Source organism: Vidua chalybeata, chromosome 15, assembly GCF_026979565.1.
Source record: "Vidua chalybeata isolate OUT-0048 chromosome 15, bVidCha1 merged haplotype, whole genome shotgun sequence".
Lineage (NCBI taxonomy): Eukaryota > Metazoa > Chordata > Aves > Passeriformes > Viduidae > Vidua > Vidua chalybeata.
Genome location: NC_071544.1, coordinates 3,355,910 through 3,375,162, shown reverse-complemented (window position 1 = coordinate 3,375,162; position 19,253 = coordinate 3,355,910). Strand labels below are relative to the sequence as shown.

At 55.2% G+C, this 19,253-nt stretch overlaps 2 long non-coding RNA genes across 2 annotated transcripts; one reads left to right on the top strand and one right to left on the bottom strand.

The window, feature by feature from the left end:
* The first annotated feature begins 2,180 nt into the window (after positions 1-2,180).
* Positions 2,181-11,470, top strand: LOC128795693 (uncharacterized). Its single transcript, XR_008433608.1, has 3 exons — positions 2,181-2,466; positions 6,586-6,750; positions 11,102-11,470. It is a non-coding gene; the product is annotated as an uncharacterized LOC128795693 (long non-coding RNA).
* Positions 11,471-15,056: 3,586 nt separating this feature from the next.
* LOC128795745 (uncharacterized) lies at positions 15,057-17,281 on the bottom strand. Its single transcript, XR_008433623.1, has 3 exons — positions 17,008-17,281; positions 16,353-16,648; positions 15,057-15,760 (listed from the first exon to the last, which is right to left on the bottom strand). It is a non-coding gene; the product is annotated as an uncharacterized LOC128795745 (long non-coding RNA).
* Between the last annotated feature and the right edge of the window lie 1,972 nt (positions 17,282-19,253).

Sequence of the window (19,253 nt, the reverse complement as noted above, 5' to 3'; positions counted from 1 at the left end):
TGGGTGTCCCCTGCCTGGTGTGAGGTCCTGGAGGAAGCCGTTCTGTCTGCAGCAACCGTGGCATCACCACCTCTCTTTGCCCCCAGGTCGATCCAGGAAGCTGTACCTGCATGGGTGAGGTGTGAGAGGCAGGTGAGTTCACACCAGAGTTTGAACTGTCCTGCAGGTGCAGCTTTCAAACCTGGCAGAGAGAGATTAGGGCATAAAAAAAAAAAAAAAAAAAAAAGGCAGAAAGAAGAGAAGATGCAAACATTCCACCTCCATCTTGCAAAGTACTTGAGTCACTTCACCAGGGCTGGGAGCATCTCATCCCTACAGACCCTGGCTGCATCCTTTCCCTGGGCATCAGCTGCTGGGCACAGTGATGCTTCACCCTCGTGGCTGCCCTCTGCTCCCTGGAATAACTCAGTTTTCCAGAGGCTGAGCAAATTCTGTGGCATTTCCAGGCTGCAAACTACTCCGCAAACAACCATTCCCAGAGGCTGGTAATTCCCCCAAATGCATGTGCAGCTCCTTGGGAAATGGAGCAAGGCCCAGCACAGCCATCTCATTCCTGATTCCAGGCAAGGCTGTGGGAAAGCTTCATGCTCCTGCTTGGTGGGCAAAGCTCTCTTCTCAGAAATGAGTTTTTGCTTAAATTTTGGAGAGAAAAATGTAGTCTGACTCAGCCACAAGGCATGGAAAATTTCAAGCAGGCACTTGATGTGTGGCAAAAAGTATCCTTGGGCTGGGAGCATGAGTGGGGTTGTATTGTTTGGGCTGTTAAATCAAAAACCCAGGGGAAAGAAATAACTTTGGGTCAACCCAAAATGAACTGTTCTAGATGCTCTTTCTGAAACAAAAAAAGTGTTGCTTTGAACAGCAGGAGGCTCTTGGTTTTATCCACTACTGATATAAATGACTTTACTAGATGGCAAGTGAAAAGTCACGAAGTTCCTCTAATACCAGAGAAATCAAAAATAAACACTGCTCTCCCCAAGGTAACAGATGCTCCTTGTCCTTTCACATGGAGCCCAAATTCCCAAATCATGGAATCATAGAATCATGGAATACCCTGACCTGGAAGGAATCCATAAGAGTCACTGTATCCCCTGCACGGGATACCCCAACAATCCCATTGTTCATCTGAGAGCATTGACCAAGCTCATCTTCAGCTCTGTCAGCCTTGTGGCCGTGACCACTTCCTTGAGAAACCTGCTCAGTGCCTGACCACCCTTTGGGACAAGAACCTTTTCCAAATATCCAACCTAAGTCTCCCCTGACACAGCTCCAGCCATTCCCCCAGGCCCTGCTGCTGCTCACCAGAGAGAAATAATTAGAGCCCCTCTGAAATCAGAGATTTTGGTGATGAGCTATCAGTGTTAACAATTCCAGCTTGGGAAGTTGTGCATGGATCCATGTGGGGATCTGCCCTTCCTACATCAACAGCCAGAGGATGCAGAGTGCTGAGCAGCTTTTATTGTGTGTGCTGCTGCCGTCCTGCTGGGCTGTGCAGGGGGCCACAGTCCTCTGACCAGGACGGGGGCTGGTAGTTCTCTCTCCTGGCTTTGCCCACAGATCCAGCTCTGGAGCTGGGAAGTGGAGGATGGGATGGATGGGATGTGCAGCACTGGCTATGGCTCTGGCTGAGATGGGGAAGGATGCAAGACCCTCACTTGGAGGATATCAGGGTGTTTAGTTCATGATTTTCCTGCTTGTGCTACCTGGAATGTGTCTCTCCTCCATGACAAAGGCTGCAGCAGAGACACCTCATGCCTCAACATGCCCTGTGCTTCTGCTCCTTGCCGAGGCAACCTGCAAGAAGGCAAGGAACTGGAGCAAGTCACCCTTTCAGGAGGCCACAAACACCCCTACTCCTCCTGGAGCAGCCTTTCCAGCCCAAATTCTGCGCCTGTTTTGAGAGGCTGTGGTTCTGGGCTTCCACAGAGCTCTCACCCAGGCAGAATCTGGCTCACTGGGGAGAAAATTCTGCCCTCCACCTCCTTGTCCTCCTGGCTCAGCCTCACAGCTTGCCAGTGGGGTTTGGCCAGGGAGACACATTAGTCCTTTTCGATGCCTCTTCTCACCTTTCCTTCGGCAGGACTGAAGCACCAGAGCCTGTCGGGGTGTCCTCCAGGTTGGGACAGCCTCTCACCCCATCCCCTGCTCGGGGGAGCTCTGTAGCTGCCCTGCTTTGTGCTCTGCTTCCTCAGCACCGGTTATGCAAGAGGCTTTGGAAGCAAGACAAAATTACAGCGGCAAGAAATCATCGCACGGCTCTGGTGGGAAAAGATATTATCCTGCGTTGCCAGCGAGACTGGCCGCCGGCAGGTAGGGCCCGGAGGAGCGCTGCGTGGCAGGATGATCGCTGATAAGATGCCGGGTCCTGCTCCGATGGCCTCGGGAGAGGGAAGCGCTGTGCTGTGAAGCTATGGAAACGGCCAGGCTGGGTGCGGAGCGGTAATTGGGCCACTCGCATCACCGCAGGTACGGCGGCTCTTTGTGTGCACCGCGCCGGAAAGAGCGCGGCTGCGGGAACGGCCATGGAAAAAAGTTGCTCCATTGGAAGCGCCGGCTCTGCCGGCAGCTGCCCCCGGCCTTCCCCCCCTCCCCGGCCCCCCGCTCTGCCTTTGAGTCACCTCGGCGGCGTGACGGCTGCATCCGCCCCGCGCGAAGGTCACGCTTAAAAGCATTGGACATGGCTGGGCGCGGAGGTGGGAGAGGCGCTGCACAAGTCGCATCGCGTTTGAAGGAGTTGCGGCCAGGGCAAACCTCCCCAACGTGCCCTTCGAGGAAGGGGGCTCCCACCGCCTTTCATTATTTGCCAAGAAACGTAAGCCCAGAGGTCCGTGAAATTGTCAGGATGTGTGAAATCAGGCACCGCCGGGCAGCTCTCCTGCACGACCATTTTAAATATTTAACACGTTGATTATACAACATTTGTATTGAAACGCTGGTGTGGGCCCAGACCCGGCGTTTGGGGAGGGGCTGGGGGGGGGGATTGGGATTTGGCCACCCTGCCCTGGGCTCCTGGCAGCCGCCGCAGCGCCGGCGGGAGGGGGCGGCGGGGGGGCAGCGGGGAGCCTGTGCGGGAGGCACTCAGGCGGCGAGGCGCTCCTGCTCGGGAGCCTCCGAGTGACAAACGCGCTCAGGAGCAGGAATTCATTCCTGTAAATATGTTTGCATTATTTATTTTAAGCATTTTTATAAATCATAATAGGAGAGACATCTGCTGTTAAAACTGCAAACTGCATTCATGCCTAGGGCAAGGCGGGAAGAGGCTTTTCCCCGAGAAAGCTTGGGAAAGTTTGGGGAGCACCGCAGATTTTGGGGGGTGGGGACAGGGGAAAAATGTGCAGGGGCATTTTCTTGGTGGGAGTTAAATATACCCGTTCCTTCCCGGGGGCTTTATTTAAGTCCTTCCTGCCTCCTCCTCCCCTCTGGCTTTTGACACCTTTTTTATATGGGCTTTATCATGAGGATGGCATCTCCCTCTCGCCTTCCTGATGGCCAGAGAAGCTGGGAGTAAAGCACCCCACTCCTCTGCAGAGATGGGCGGGCACACGCGGGTGTCGGTGGGTCTGTTTCCCTTGAGTGCAGCGGAGAGGTCCGGACGGGAATCCAGCACCTCTCAGTGATGGCACAGCACAAAAAAAAAAAAAAAAAAAAAAAAAAAAAAAAAAATCCCTCTCCCCAGCCAGGTGGCATCCGCAGGTCCCTGGAGCCGAGAGCTTCTGGAGACGGCGGTGGCTGGTTCTGGGTGAGGGGAGGAAGCTCCGGGTGACTGTGACTCACCGCTCCGCAAGATTAATTGCCGGGCGTTGCAGGAGGTTTATCACTGCCACCCGCGCTCGCCGCGTCGCGCCGCGGCTGCGGCTCCTTCTGCCCGGGGAACCGGGGCGAGGAGGGGCTGCTGGCACCGGGCTGGAGCCGCCGTGTCCCTGCGAGGGGGAGGCGATGCTGGATATCTCCCCTCTGCCCCGGGAGCAGCCCCAGGCTCAGCTCAGGCTCCCCAGGGTGCAGGGGGTGCCGCGTCCGTTTCCTGAACGAGTCACGCCGGCCCGTGCCTCAGTTGCCTGCCCCTCAGGGCAGCTGTGTTTGAGCTGGGCTCTCGCTGCCACGCTTGGCTCCTGTTTCAGAGCCGTTCTGCCTTGCGGAGAGGCCCCACCATGCGAAACTGGTGGCAAATCCACTCCCTCTCCAGGGCCCGTCCAGACTTCCCCTCCGTCCTGATGTCCTCAGCCATCCTGTCCCGCAGCACTGACAAGCTCAGCAACTGTGATGAACAAAATCTTTTGCATAATCAATAATTAATGTCTGGGGTTTCCAAGCAGCTAATTAATCTCCTGGTGAATCATGAAAAAAATGTTTAGGGGAAATGTAGGTGTTTTCAAGCCAGGTGAGCAGAGGTTCACGCTCAGCCCAGGCTCTTCTGTTGACCCACATCCATCCCTGGAGAGCTTCTAGCTCCAAGTGAAGCTGTTCATTGCCAGAATGTGGACAATATTGATCATAAATATTTGCCTAATGAGATCATATCTGCTTTCCAGCATATGCAGTGAGTGACCTCAAAAGGCCTGGTGTCCTTTGGGTGAGCTCCCAACGAGCTTAATTGTCTATCTGAGTCTTGCAGCTCTGGAGGTGACCTGCACCGGGCTGTGTGGAGGGGTCAGGTCAGTCCCAGCAATGCTGGGAGTACTGGAGGCAGGGAACAGACCTTGCTGGGCCACGTCAGAGCCTCCCACCCAGTGCTCCCACCCAAAAGCTGGGAAATACAGCACATAAACAATTCAGGTTCCAATTCAGGTTCTTTGCCTTAGGCAAAGATTTGAGAGGATTACTCTGGTCACTGGTTGCAGATTCAGGGAATATCACAGTCTTCATCCAGCCCATTCCCCAGTAAATTCTGACTTGGGAAACCTCTGCTAGGTTCTCTAGAAGATTCAGCAGCAGCTGTACTCAGGCATGGCAGCCCTGGGCAAAGGCTTTGACCCAATTTCAGGCAACCTGAAGGGTTGAAAAGTCCTCAAAGCAGCGATTTCTCTCTGTGACTTTCAGGGAGCTGTGTGGTCCTCCCCTGCTGGAGACCTGTGAGCTCTGGTAGATCAGTCCCAAGGCAGATCTGCAGCCACAGCTCCTCGCTGGTGAACAGGGACAGAGCTTTGCAGCCTCCCATCAGGACCCTGACAAATGTGCCTGGGCACTGGTCAGGCCCAGGCTTGCTGCAGTCCATTTCTGTGTGAGCAGGCCATGAATTCATTCTCCCCAGCTCTGGCTCTTCAACTCATCCCAGAATAGCCAAGTCAGTGACTCGTGGCTCATTTTGAACGATTGCCAAGCAGCTGCAGCTGTCCTTGACTTTATCTCTGCTCCAGTGTGGCTTTGCCCAGCTCCACAAGTTCACACTAGGAGACTCCACTCCCCCTTCCCAGAATAGAAGACATCCAGGGCCCAGTGTCAGCAAGTTTAGCAGCTGTGGGAAGTGTTATCCTTTGAGCAATCAGTAATTAGCCTGGTTGAAAGGCCAGAGTCCTTGTGGCTAATGAGTAGCTCGAGATGAAACCCACAATCTCCTGACCCTCCTTGAGTCTCCTGGTGGCTTCCAAAGGCTTCCTGGATTGCTCTCACCTTTATGCCAGCTCCCAGTGGCCTTCTGTCACGGGAGCTGGTCCTCTCCAGCAGACCCAAAGCTCGTGGTCACTCTTGCCTGGTCACCTCTGGCTATGTTCCTCCCCACTCCACCTGCCCTCCACACTGCTCTTAACCACCTGTTTCCATCACACCTTCTCTGTCCCTGCTCACTTCCAGCCTCCAGCCTACCTGTCCACAGCTGCCACTGCTGGAACTGCTGTCTCTGCGACCAGGGCTGGCCTTGGTCACTGCTGCTTGAGGAGACATTGCAGGGACACTGTTGGAGGCAGAGGGAAGGTGGTTGATGATGGTTGATGTGCTCCTGATGGATGGAGCCACCTCCTGTGCCTCCAGACCTCTTCATCTTGCCGTCAACCTGGGAAAAGAGATAGCTCACCTCCTGGAGAGCTCACCTTGACCGTGGGAGCACTGATTTTTGGGTTTGGCTCATGCTGAGGGTCTGTGAAATCAGCACAGGGCAGAAGTTTCGGCCAGGGGAAGAGGCTGATCAGGCAGCAATTGCTTCTCTGTGCGGATACTTTGTGCATTCAGGCACTGGTTCCTCAGGAGCAGCATGGAAAATGAAGGCACCGTGGGATTAACAGATTTACCTGAGACCTCTGGAGCCTCCTTTTCCCTTGTTTTACCTATTAAGTATCTCTGCTTCCCTGCCTTGCAGGCAGCAGCTTCTTTTCCTTCAGAGATGTTCCAGGCTGGGAATATTCACAGCCCTGTGTTATCTGGTGTCAGCAAAAAATGGGAACATCTTGGACTGAAGTCAGTTGATTTATTGTTCCTGATTCTTAGAGCAGCCCAGAGTATGATGGGATGGGATCTCCTCATTTGCTGTCACTTTTAGTGGGATTGGAGTGAAGAGGGTCACAAGAGTTTGAGGTAATTCTTTTTTGTAATCTTATTTTTTATTTTTATTTTCTTTCTTTGTTGTTTTTTTTTTTTTCCATTTTCTTTCTGAAGGTAGTTCTTCCCCCGTTCCAGGATGATGAGAACAGCAGTGGGAGATTTATCCTTGAGAAGGGAAGGGTTTAGCAGCCATGCAGTACCTGTGAGGAGGTGTTCAAGAAGACAGCCAGACTCTTCAGAGCAGTCTGTGGTGAGAGGAAGAGAGACAACAGGTATGAGGTAAGTTAAGAGAAGCTCAGACTGGTGATAAAGACACACTTTTACCATGAAGGCAGCCAGTCATCAGCAGCTCGCCCAGGAAAGCTGTACTGTCTCCATCCTCTGAGGTTTTCAAGCCCTACTGGACAATGAGGTCTTGCAGCTGACTTTGCTTGGAGCAAAAAGTTGAGCTAGAGACCTCCTGAGGTCCCCTCTGACCTGGGAAATTCTGCCACTTTATGTTGAGGTCAACATTCCAGGACTGCTCCACCTGCTCACACAATGAACTCCAAAGCAGTTCTTGGGTTCCTGAAGGCTGGAGGAAGGTGGCTGAACCATGTCTAAGGCTGTGGATCACCGTGCACTGACTTCACAGAATCATAAAATAAAATCCTGGAATGGTTGGGGTTGGAAGGGACCTTAAAGCTCTTCTCATTCCACCCTCTACCGTGGGTGGGGCAGGGACACCTTCCACTAGACCAGGTTGCTCAGAGCTCCCCCTGTTCTGCACTAGGACATGGGGTTTGACAGAGCCCACCCCCCATCCATGGCATCTCCTGGGCACGGGTCCCATCCCAGGATCATCCCAGGTATCAGAGTGAAGCAGGAGGAGAATCACAAGGTCTGGCAGCTGCCCAGCTGTACCTGAGCCAAAGGGAGCCAGCAGGATGCCCAGAGATGCACTCCTGCCATCCCCTGCTGTGCTGCAGGCTGGTCTGGAGCGCTCGGGGACCAGAGGGAAGCTGTGCTGGTTGAGTCAGTGCCCCTGAGCTCAGACTCATAAAAAACCTGCGGACCACAGTGGCTGATGAGCAGCACAGCCACAGTTCCTCCCTCCGTGTTTTCTGTGACCTCTTTGCAAGGCGGCGTTTGGCGCTGAGGTTCACATCCTCTCCAGATCTGCTGGCTATGGCAAAATGAAATTGGCTCTGCACAAGCTCCCCAGCTCCACAACACTTCCCTGCAGAGGAGACAGGGAGGGCTGAAATTGTGGTGTGCTGGTTGTTCCTGTCAGCAGGGCAAACCTCACCTGGGGGATGCTCCAATCCTTCAGCTCGGGCAGCTCCCCCCTCCCAGCTCAGCTCCCCTTGGGGATGCGCTCTGCTTTGAGTGGGGAGTGCCAGTTTTTAGCAACTCGACGTCCAGAAAAACCTGCAGTCACAGAACTAAATATAGCCCAAGAGAGGCCATGAATATGGTGACGCAGTCTGGAAGTGGTTCCTGGCTGTTCTCCAGCAGCTGGGAGCAAGGCATGTGGCTTTGGCTTTTTAGGGGCAGTGGTGTGCAGGGGAGGTGGGGGCCAGGGCATGGCAGCACGGTGGGCTCCAGGGGGGACTCCATCCTCCTGTGGCCTCGAGCACAGGCTGGTGGGGTGAGGCAGCAGAAATGGTGCCACTCATGGTGTTTGGGGCTGGGAAGGAGTTTCAGTGGTACAGGGACCTGGTCCAGAATTCATTCAGCTGGAACTCCCTGCACGATGGGACTTGGAGAAGTCCTGATGTGGAGACTTGTGACATTTCCCACTGAGATTTGGGATCTCCTTCAGCCCTTAAACAACAGTGCTGGCAGTCCTGTGAGGGTCACAGGCAAGGCTGTGGTCTCACCCCCTGGTTTCCTCCAGCCTGAGCACTGCAGGGTCTCCTGGGCTGCAAGCCCTCATCAGAAGGGATGCACAAACCATCACCAACCCTTGTGGCTCCATCAGGGCCAAACCAGAGGAGCAGAACACATCAAGGAGCCGGGTAACCTCAGCCTCCACATTGCAGGGAAGGCAGCTGGCAAAGTGCAGGAGACCTCACTCAGCCAGGGTCTCCCTCCTGCACAGGGAGGTAAAGCTGGCTCTGGCTGGGAGCTGGGATGGAGTCAGTGGGGACTGACACCTCACTGGGTGCCAAACTTGCTGAAACATGGTGGGGGTCAGGCTTGGCCACCTCTGCCTCGCTGGCAGCTGCTGGGAGCATCCCCAGGCCAGACCATGGCACTGTGTGTCCTTCCTCTTATTCCTGTGGCAATCAGAGCTCTCCAAAGAGGAAACAAGGTGCAGGAAGGGACATCTCCAACCTGGCCTCCAAACTGGTCCTCTAAACCTCCCTGCTGCAGTGACTGGGCCCCAGTGGGATGGGATCTCTGTGCCTGTAGCTCTGGAATGGCTCTTCCTCCTCGCTCAGCCAGGTGTCACTGCCCCCTGAGCCCAGGAAGCTCCCGGGGCTGGTCATGGCATGGGACAGGGTGATCTGCTGGCCAGCGGGAACTGCAGGGCTCTAGCCAGGACATGCTGTGGCCCTGCTTATGACCCAGAGCCACACTCAGTGCCTGGCTGCTGAGTGGGAACCTCAGGAGCCACTTCCAGGATGAATTGTAGGTCAAACTGGCAGGATTCTGCCCACCCAGCCTTTGGGTGTGCCCGAAGGTGCTCACCCTGGTCAGACCCTCAGTGTGCACTCCAAAGAGGCAAATCTGCCCTTGAGCCTTGCTGCAACGTGTCCTGATGGAGGGGATCCTGCAGAGAGCCAGGTCCTGAGCCAAGGGAAAGGCAGGAGACTGGCAGAGCCAGCACTCACATCCAGAGTGTGCTGGGAGCTGCAGACATCACCCCACCGCGTCTGGGGGTGCAGCCTTGTCTGCAGTTACTTTCCTTGGACAATCTTTGCCGTGATAACAGCTTGATTTTAACTCTGGAACCTACTGATGGGAACCAGAATCAACTTCTGGTCTGCCCCACTATTTCTGTGAATGATTCTCATGCCCAGAAATCCTAGGCAAGGCTGGGCAGGACAGCAGGAAACATGTGCTGGTGTCCTGGGTGGTTCATTGTGTGGACAGCCCTGGAAAGCAAGGCATGAGGCTGGGTTTAATGCACCCCACAGAGCTTGCCACATCCCATTCCCTGACTGCAGGAACAATCATGGTCCTCCTCACTGATGTGGGATGTTTATGGTCAACATTCTGGGAAAAAGCACGGGAGAGCTGGGTGCCCTGCACATGGCTGTGGTGACAGAACTGCTCACCCTGTCCCAAACCCTGTCCCAGGTGCCCTCCCTGCCATGCTGGATTCGGGTTTACCCCTTCTCTGCCTGTGCTGAGATGCAGAACCAGCCTCCTGTACATCCAAATATTAATCTTGAGGTTTCAGAGAGCTGAAGGAGCAGAGAGAGCCCAGCGGGAGCGCTCGGAAGCAGACGGCGCTGCTGCGTGGAAATCTATGCCCAACTGCTCCATATCATATCATACAGCATATGTCTAGAGACAGGCCAGCAAATTCAGACCTGAAAATGTGTATAATTGCCAGGCAGGACTTTGAGATTGAAAGAGCTTCAAAGAAAACACAATTCCTGTGTGCTGAGAGCAGCGTGGTGGTTCTCTGGGAGTTCAGTTTAGTGGGACAGACCCTCCCCTTGCACGTAACTTTAGTCCTGCACAGCCTGAAGGTCAAACCTGGCTCGCTCACTTGCACCACTTACAGTGTTTGCTGGTTTGGCTCAAAACCAGAGCTTGCTGGTCTTAGCACAATGCACAGGATCAGAGAAACATGGAATATCCTGAGCTGGGAGGGGCCCATAAGGACTATTGGGTCCATCTCCTGGCCCTGCACAGGACAGCCCATGAGTCACACCATGATTCTCCTATATTTCCATCTATTTTTCCATATAGTTCTTTTTGCCTTTTCTTACTCTCTCTGCAGCTTAGTTTTCCCAATCATTGCCCAGAAACTGCCCTGGAACAGTGGAAAATGCTGTTGCCATCAGATTTTACTGTGGTCAATGGCACGTGGCCTGGAGCTCAAAGAGAGTCCCCCCAGTCACAGTGACAGATTCCCTGGAGAACCCTCCCTGGTTCCCAGCACAGGTCCTCAGGCAGCAATGCCACCACCCTCTGCTGTCACACACTCTTGTCCCCGTGGTGGGCACCACCTTGAGGGCAGCCAAGCCTGCCAGCAGATTGGGGGTGGCATTTGGTGGCCTGAATGGCTTGTGTGGGCTTCAGAAGTGACCTGAATTGTGGTGTGAGCTGCCCCGGGGGTGCCAGGCCGGGTGCTGTCCCTCTGGTAACACAGGCACCCTCACAGGGCTCCTGCCAGCTCCGGGCTTGCACCAGCAGCAGAGCGATGCCCGGGCATGCCCCAGGCTGGGAGTCACGTCCCTCTGTGGGAAGGTCAGTCCCAGTGGGAGTGGGAAACCTCATCCCAGCTTCCCTCCGCACCTCCCACCCCATTTTCTCTGTGGGATCTCCTCTGACATCCCACCCTAAGCCCTCCTGGCAGTACCACCAGCCACATCCCTGCAGCATCACCTCCCCAGTGCCAGCCTCCCATCCCTCACTCCCAGCACAGCGGGGAGCCTTGGGGCTCTCCCCTGCTCTCCTTCTCTTCCAGGTGAAACCCAGGAGATTTTAGGATCTGTGTTGGCAGAACGCAGCGAGCAGATGGTGCCCTAAAATCCCCGCGCCCCGAAGAGCGAGCTAGTGATCATTTGTGAAGCTCTTGAGATCTATTTTTTTCCCAGACCCTGCTGAGCCTGGCGAGGAGCGTAATTGCAGCCTGGACTGGCTGGAGAGGGCAATACCCGGATGGGCTCCTCGCCTTTCAGGCTGTAATTGGGCCCTGGCGATACAAAGCACAAAGCTCCTTTCCTTCCTGTTTGCCGGGCTCCCTCCGCGAAACCTTCCCCTGCCTGTGCTGGAAAATATGTAAATACCAGGGCACGGGAGAATTGCTCCCTCGTGCCTGCGTCACGTCTGAAATACCCATTAAAAATATATGTTCCAAAAAGAGCACCTCTGCACCGAGCACAAACTCTCCTGGCAGTGGGGGGCTGTTTGAAGGGAGCGGGAGGGAGCGGATCAAAGGGAGGAGGGACGGCGCGGCTGTCCCAGCTAAATTAGCAGCAGGGCTGGGGCTTTGGAGGCTCCGCAGGATCAATAGGACTATCTGGAAATGCCTGGCAGTCACGCAGGAGGTTGGGATTCAGCAGCGGGGTCTGCAGTGCCGTGCTGCGGCTCGGCTGGCTGTGCCAAGCCTGGGGAGGGATGCAGGGAGCCAAGGAAGGGGGATGAGAGGAGGGGGAAAGGGGCTGCCGGGCCACGGGCTCATGCAGCAATAAGCAGGTTTAATGAAGAGCCTTGAGGACATCCATCTCCCCTGGCAGCAGCGGGATGGGGCTCTGGTGGCGTCACCTCCCTGCCCCTGTCTGTGAGGTCCTGTCCCAGTTCGGGGTATGGTGTGACCAGTGGGGAGAGCAGGGAGTCCACACACATCCTCTGCCTCATGGCCTTGGGGCCTGGGAAGATAATTACACATAAATTTTGTTGCAAAATCTCCCCTTCAATGAGGCAGGGGACAATAATTTGTCCCAGAGACCCCACATGATGAAGGAGCTTTTCTGGGCAACCTGACAGGGCTTGGAGGGTCTGGGAGGTGAGGGCTGGTGATGCCTCTAGTCCTGGTCTCCTCCAGGAACACCCTTGGGCATGTGCCTGGGGCTGGGGGAGCCACAGGACTCTCAGGCTGGGCGCTGGGATCTCTCACAGCTCCAGCCGGTGAGAAAGGGCAACCCACAGAGACATTTTCTTCTTCTTCAAAGGAATTCAGTGTTTGGCTGGAGCGTTCAAAGGAGATTTAAAAAGAGAAGATAAAAAAGAAAGTTAAAAGCTACCCAGTGAGGGGTGGAAGCGGGAACGTGGGGAGAGATCAGGGGCAGCGCCGGCAGCAAAGCAATGGCAGGACACCGAGAGAAGATGAGGAGAGCCTTCATCCCACAGCTGCCCAGCCAGGGCACTGATTCCCATCCTCCTCCAGCATCTGCATCTATTGTGGCCATCTGCAAGCTGGGCTTGGCGCTTCCCGAGCCCTGGAGAGGCCTGGCTCTGCGGGAGGAGCGGGGCTGGAGGCAGCGGTGCTGGGTGACCGTGGGGGAGCAGGGAGCCGGGCCTGGGGCAGTGGGACCAGCAGCGTGGGAAGGGTGGGATGAAGCAGGGACGCAGAGCAAGACACCGGGAGGGAAAATGTTAATCAACTGCAGTGCCTCCCTGAAAGGAGCCAAATGTAAATGAGATAATTAAGCTATTATTTAAAGCCGGGAGACGGTGGGGACAGGCCCGGGGTGGCCGGACTGCATTTTAATCAGCTGCCTGGCTGGGGCTGGGGAGCCCGTGCTGGTGATGCCCCTGCCTCTGCATCCCTGCCTCTGATTCCCTGCTTCTGCATCCCTGCCTTGGCTGCCGGGCTTCTGGGTATGGAACAGCCCCTCTGTGAGCCACCCTCAACCCCTGCCCCCACTGCCCAGCCACTGCCATCCCGTGTCCCCAGGTGTCCTGCCAGGTCAGGGGATAAGGGGTTCAAGTGTGGGGGTATCTACACCTGTGTTACCACCTTTCTGTGGGGTTTTGTTTAGGCTGCAGGAGCCCTTCCGGTGCCTCGGTTTACCTGCTCTCACTCTTTTGGGTATTAAAAGCTTGTAAAATAAGCAGTGCTGGTGAGGATAAATCCACCCGAGGAAAAGCAGAATTTAAATGCTCCAGTGGTGCCGGCCAGACTGGTTTTTGGGAGCCTTTTTAAACTGTCTTGCTACCAGGTGACCAGAAGAAGTCTAAGCAATTGCCCTGTGGCTCAGTTTCCCCACCTCTGGAAGCAGTGCTGAGGTTCAGAGACGCTCTCAGCACAGTGGGGAGCTCCAAGGTCACTTGTGAACTGCCATGAGCCAGCAAATGGGGCAGAACAGAATTTTCTTCCTGCATTTCTTTGTTTTGGTCAGGGATGGAAAAGAAAACAATGTCCAAAGCCATCCACAACAAGGGGCATAAAGTCATTTTCTTCCATGTCATCGGGACCATCCTTGCTGGTGGTGGAAGATCTGACTCCTGGAAGCAGAGACTTCTGAGCAGCAGGGAGAAAACGGGTGGTTGTTCACTCCTTTTCTCATATATCAACTGGGATCTGGGTGAAACACCATTAGTAGGGGCCAGGTTCAAAGGAAAGCCGAGGAGATGCCTGTTCCATGCAGCATCCTTAAGGAGAGCTCCACGCTGCAGGGGGAGTGGGTGCTCCCACTTCCTACAGGAGGTGTGAGAGTTCAAAGACACAAGGAAAAAGCCCATGGAGAGCTCTTAAGGAGAAAGGCAGCACCTCTCCAGCTCAGAAAACTCTGCTCCATGAATGTCTGGAGATCAGGGGAGCAAGCAAATGTTACACATGCCAACCACATTTGTAATCGCTTCCCCAGGCACCTGGCACCGATGGAAAAGGGGGAGCAGGTTAGATGGATGCCTTGTGCATCTCTACAACGCAGCCCTTATCTTTCGAGAGGTTTTCTTACTGTATGGTTAAATGATAAATTAAAAGCCTGATCCAGAGTGGCTTTCAAGTGCCTTGCTCTTATTTAGGTACCTCATTCCTGCAATTTCCATTCCTTCGCAGAACCGGGCCCTTAAATCCTGAAGACACTTCAAAAAACGCTATCCAGCATCCCATCTCAGCAAAAGATTATCCCAGCTAGTCCACGGACCTCTGAGCATCCTGCCAGTGATGGCAGCTGGCTCCTGGTGATGTGTGGGCTGGTCCTGTGCCATGTCCCCCCCGGGGCTGCCAGTGCTGGTGGCAGGACGCTGTGGAAGGGCTTGGTTTTCCCAAAGCACGCTGCTGGGGAGCACCACGCATGAACCCGAGCATGAACCCGGCCTCCCGCTGCTTTATTTGCCCAAAGCAGCAGGGTTTTTCCCCCTCTTCTCCACCCAGGCAGCCAGGCTGCAGCTGCCTCCCCTCTCCTGGGCCTGGGCAGGGACTTCAGGTGCAGTTGGACCATAAATTCCTGGCAGGAGGAGCACTGCGGTGGTGCTGCAGCTTTATTTGTACAGTCAGCATGTGCACGGGCAGGTATGGCCTTTGCTGACTGGGGAATGGTTTGCACCCTTGTCTCTCGATTTCCCTCCCCCAGCTCCCAGGTGAGGTGAGTGCCATCAGCTCTGCCTGAGGGGTGTGACCACGGAGTGTGTCCAGGCCTCCGATCGATCACCCAGTGTCCCCAGGGCTCAGATCTCAGTGGCCCTGGGCAAGATCACACAGGTTGAGCTCGGCAGCTGTGCTGGAAGTGCTTTATAGCTCCAAAATAATTTGGAGAAGAAAGCAAATTCCCTGTGATTTATCCAACCAATCCCAGAGTGATGAGGAGGAGTTTGGGGTCGCACATGGCACAGGGGTTGCAATGCCTCGGTCTGAACTGGCCATTGGATGGTGTGAAAAGAGAATACAGGAGGTAAAATGTGTGGCTCTTGGGGGTTTATTTGCCATAGGAAACAATTTGTATTTCTGTTTCCTTCTGCCTGCTATTCACAAGCAAGACAAATTTAGCCAAACCACTTTTCTCTGAGCTCTGAGATTTACTGCCCCGTGACTCAACTTCCCCAGCTGTGATCTAGGGAGAACAATCCTTTCTTTCCAGTCAGCAGGGTGTGAAGCTTTGTGCACCTCCTCCTTCAGGCAAAGCTCTGTCCAGAGCACCCAGATGGGAAGAAACTCTGCACCTGTGTGTCTTTAATCCCAGCCCCAGGACTGGTGAGTATGTCATGCAGTTGCACGTGCTGGGGACAGGAGAAGATGCTGATGGCACAGCCCCTCTGGAGAGCACAAACACAGCCTGGTGCCTTCATTCCTTGGGGCCAGCAAAGGCCCAAGCAGTGAATTGAATCATGGATTCATGAAGGTTGGAAAAGCCCTCTGGGATCATCAAATCCAGCCATTCACCCAGCAGTGTCAAGGCCACCACCAAACCGTGTCCCCAGGTGCTGCATCTATGCGTTTTTTGCACACTTTCAGGCATGGTGACTCCACCATTTCCTGTTCTAGTGCCTGAAAACCCTTTCAGTGGATCCCAGGGTACAATGGGATGCTGAAGGACACGTTGCAGATCTCAGGGGAAACTTGGCAGTGTCTTTGTCTCTCTGGCTGTGCAGGAGCAACCCAGGGTGGGCAACCTTCATTTCTAGAGGTCCCCGTGCAGATATCTTGGGGTGGCAGAGGTGACTCCTCATCTTATTGTGCCTGTATTGAGCAGAGGAGTGAGGTGACCTCTCCTGAAGCTCAACACCATCCTGGAGAGCTTTGTCACATCATCTCCTCGGGGGTGGAAGTGTGGCTGTGAGGTGACCAGGGCTGAGTGGGACTTGGTGGCACTGCCAGGCTGGATTCATGCTGGGAGGGCCAAAGCTTGGTGCCACAGCCTGCAGTGCTGGCACAGCTTAACAGGCTCCCAGCAAAGCTACTGGCACGAATGGCCCCTGGTCTGGGCAGTGTGCTGGGGGGCTGGGGGGGCTTTCACAGCCTGCACAGTGATTCCAGGCAAATCCATCTCAGGATGAGACAAAATTAAATAAAAAAACGACTCAGTGCCCCAAGCACGTGTGAAGTTGTTTTCTCAAGGGTTTGTCCAAACGCTGAAGTTCCCATTCTCCCAGCAGGAAGAGGAGAGAAAAAAACCCAGGCACAAAAGCCTTGGGAGCAGTCACTGGCTGGCGTGGGTGGGAAGGGGGCCAGGCTGGGCACCGTGCGGTGGCAGTAATTTTCCACACGCGGTGGATTAGGTGAGACTCTCGGTCAGGAGTGAATTCTGGTTTTTTTTCCCCTTCTTCCTCACCTCCAGAGACTGGTGTTGGATGGGAGCCCGGGAGAGGCGAGATAAAGGTCTTCTCTATCAGACAGCTGTTGAAAGATCTCAAATGAAGAGGCAGGCATCGCTCAGGAGCCATTCAAGGCAGGAAATGTGAAGGGTAAACTGCAAAACAGGTACTGTTTGTTGCCTTGAGAGGCCTTTGAAGATACATCCTCTCCTGGCTGGGCAGCTCCCATGACCCCCATCTGCCTGGGGCTCTCCAAGGCTCGGTGAGCTGCTGCCCTGGTGGGTTGGTGCTGCAGCTGCTTTGCCAGCTAGATCTGGGAGAGCAACATTTCACAAGCATCAGGAGTTAGGAAAGGGGCAATCATCCACTGGGGTGAGGAAACCTCCAAATCTCCCTTCACCCCTCCTGCGGCCCTCAGGTAGGGATGGGGTAACATCCACCGGGGTGAGGGAACCTCGGACCCTCCCTCCATCCCTCCCGCAGTCCCCAGGGCTGGTGGCTGCCCCGGGGGATGTGCAGCAGAACTCAGCTCATCACCCAAGCTCACTGGCAGCCAGCCCTGACCCTGTCCCGTGTCTCAGGCTGGACACATCCCGAAGCATGCCCGACTGCCCCCTCCCCGAGCTGTTCCTGCCCCTCCTGCTGTGCCCGGGTCGGGCGCGGGGCACGCACCGTGGTCCTGGCCGTGGTGTTGTTGCCACGCTGCGGTGTGTCACGAATCTAATCAGATCTCACGCTCCAGGGAGCAATTTGCTTCACCACAGGAAAGCGGAGACGCCTGTGCCGGGCCTCGCACGTGGCTCCCGCCCGCGGCGCCGCGCCCAGCGGGGCACCGAGGGCATGGCCGGGGACACTGGGCCAGCACAGGCTGGGCTGCACTCTGCTCCAAGCCAGGAGGCACCGCTGGGCCATCCCAGTGGCCACAGGGAGATGGCTCCCAGGAGGATTCTTGTCTCCTTCACCTTGTCCAGACTATCAGTGGTCCATCCCATCCCACCCCATCCCATCCCATCCCATCCCATCCCATCCCATCCCATCCCATCCCATCCCATTCCATCCCATCCCATCCCATCCCATCCCATCCCATCCCATCCCCTGTTTTATCCTATTCCATCCCATCCCTTCTGTTTTATTCTGACCCATCCTTCCCCCTCTGTTTTACCCCTCCTGATCCCATCCCAGCCAACCCCATTCTCTTTGTTCAGTCCCAATGGTCCTCTCCCATGCCGTCCCACATTCCATCATCTCCTGGCCATAATCTGTCCAATCCTATCCTCCCTCTGGCAACAGCTCTGTCACTGTCTGCATCTCCCAGTGACCAATCTTGTGCAATCCTCTGTGCCTGACCAGTCCCCCTCAGTCACCTGTTTCTCTTCCATCCCAACCCCATTCCTGCTGGGTGCAGGTCCCGCTGTGCCAGCCACGCCAGAGGCAGGAGTGGCAGAGCAGAGCCAGGACACTGTCCCTTGTCTGTCACAGCCCACACCCACTCTCATGTTGGGAATGAAGGTTGCCAGGGGATCAGCCAGGATCCAATCTCTGCTCTCTTGTGACCAGGGACAGGACCCAGGGGAAGAGCTGGAGCTGTGTCTGTGAAGGTTTAGGTTGGATGCCAGGAAAAGTTTCTCCCTCCAGAGGGTGGTCAGGCACTGACCAGGCTCCCCAGGGAATGGTTATGGCTTCCAGAGCTCAAGAAGTCTTTGGACAATGCTCTCAGGCACAGGGTGGGATTGTTGGGTTGTCCTGTGCAGGGACAGGAACTGGACTCAATGATCATTGTGATCCCTTCCAACTCAGGATATTCCATGTTTCTATGACCTCAGGGTGAGCCACTCCCAGAGTATCTCTCTGGCATGAATCCCCCTTTTCTCTGCAGCTCCTGTCCCATATGTCTGCCTCCTCCCTGGGTCATTTTGCATGTACCCAACACAAGTCATGGACAAATGTCCAACAGAGGCTGATTTACCTCAATTTAAGTGGCCAGGGTCTGATTGTGAACTGCTTGGAGTGCAGTCCCAGCCCTGGAGAGGTTGGGGATTGCTCCCTGGTAGGTGCTGGGCTACCTTTGGGGTTTTTGCAGTTACTGAGGGAAAGGATCCAGACCTGTCCTTGACTCAGCCATTTTACAGCATCTCCTGAGCTCAGTGAAGCTGGCGCTAAACCTCGGTCGCTTTGATCATGACAAATAGGAGCTGGAGAGCCAAATCCAGCGCAGAGTCACTGCCTGTCTGTGGAGCTGCTGCTTTCCCTGGTTTTAGATGTCAATTTGGTGTGTGGCTGGTGGCTCTGCCACCCACACTGTTAGGGCCAGGAAAGTGCTCTGTGAATCCACAGGAGCCTTGGGATGCTGTGGGACTGGTCCTGCCCATGTCTTCAGTCACCTCTGTGGAAGGAGCTGGCCTGGGGGATGCTGAGGATTGGTGTATGGGACTCCTCTCGTGTTAACTGATGGCAGAGCTTGTGCTTTTCGCTCGCTGATTGTGTCTTCCTGGGCAGAAGGACACACTGGGGTGGGTAATTGTGTGTGGGGGTCACAGAGTTGCTGTCCTGGTTTTGGTGGGTGGGGATGGGTGCCTGAGTCTCCATGAGGGCACTGGTGGCTCAGGACATGCAGCTTCTGGCCTCCTCAGGTATGCCTGCCCCTTCAGAAGCTCAGCAGGCTTTGTGGCCAGGTGCACGGCAGGGGACACTGTGTGGGGCTGGGAGCCCCGCTGAAGGATGGCCCAGGTGTGTGTTTTCCAGCCCCTGGGCTGAAGGAGCCATCCCCACGTGCATGGAGCTCTCCAGGCACCAGCGTGAGGTCTTGTGGGTCTTCTGGAAAGACAGACAAGCTGGGATGTCTGACTGGGGGGTGCTGGCAATTCTGGGACCGTATGAACCCTGCTCCCACTGCGCCAGCACAGCTGCATCCCCAAAGA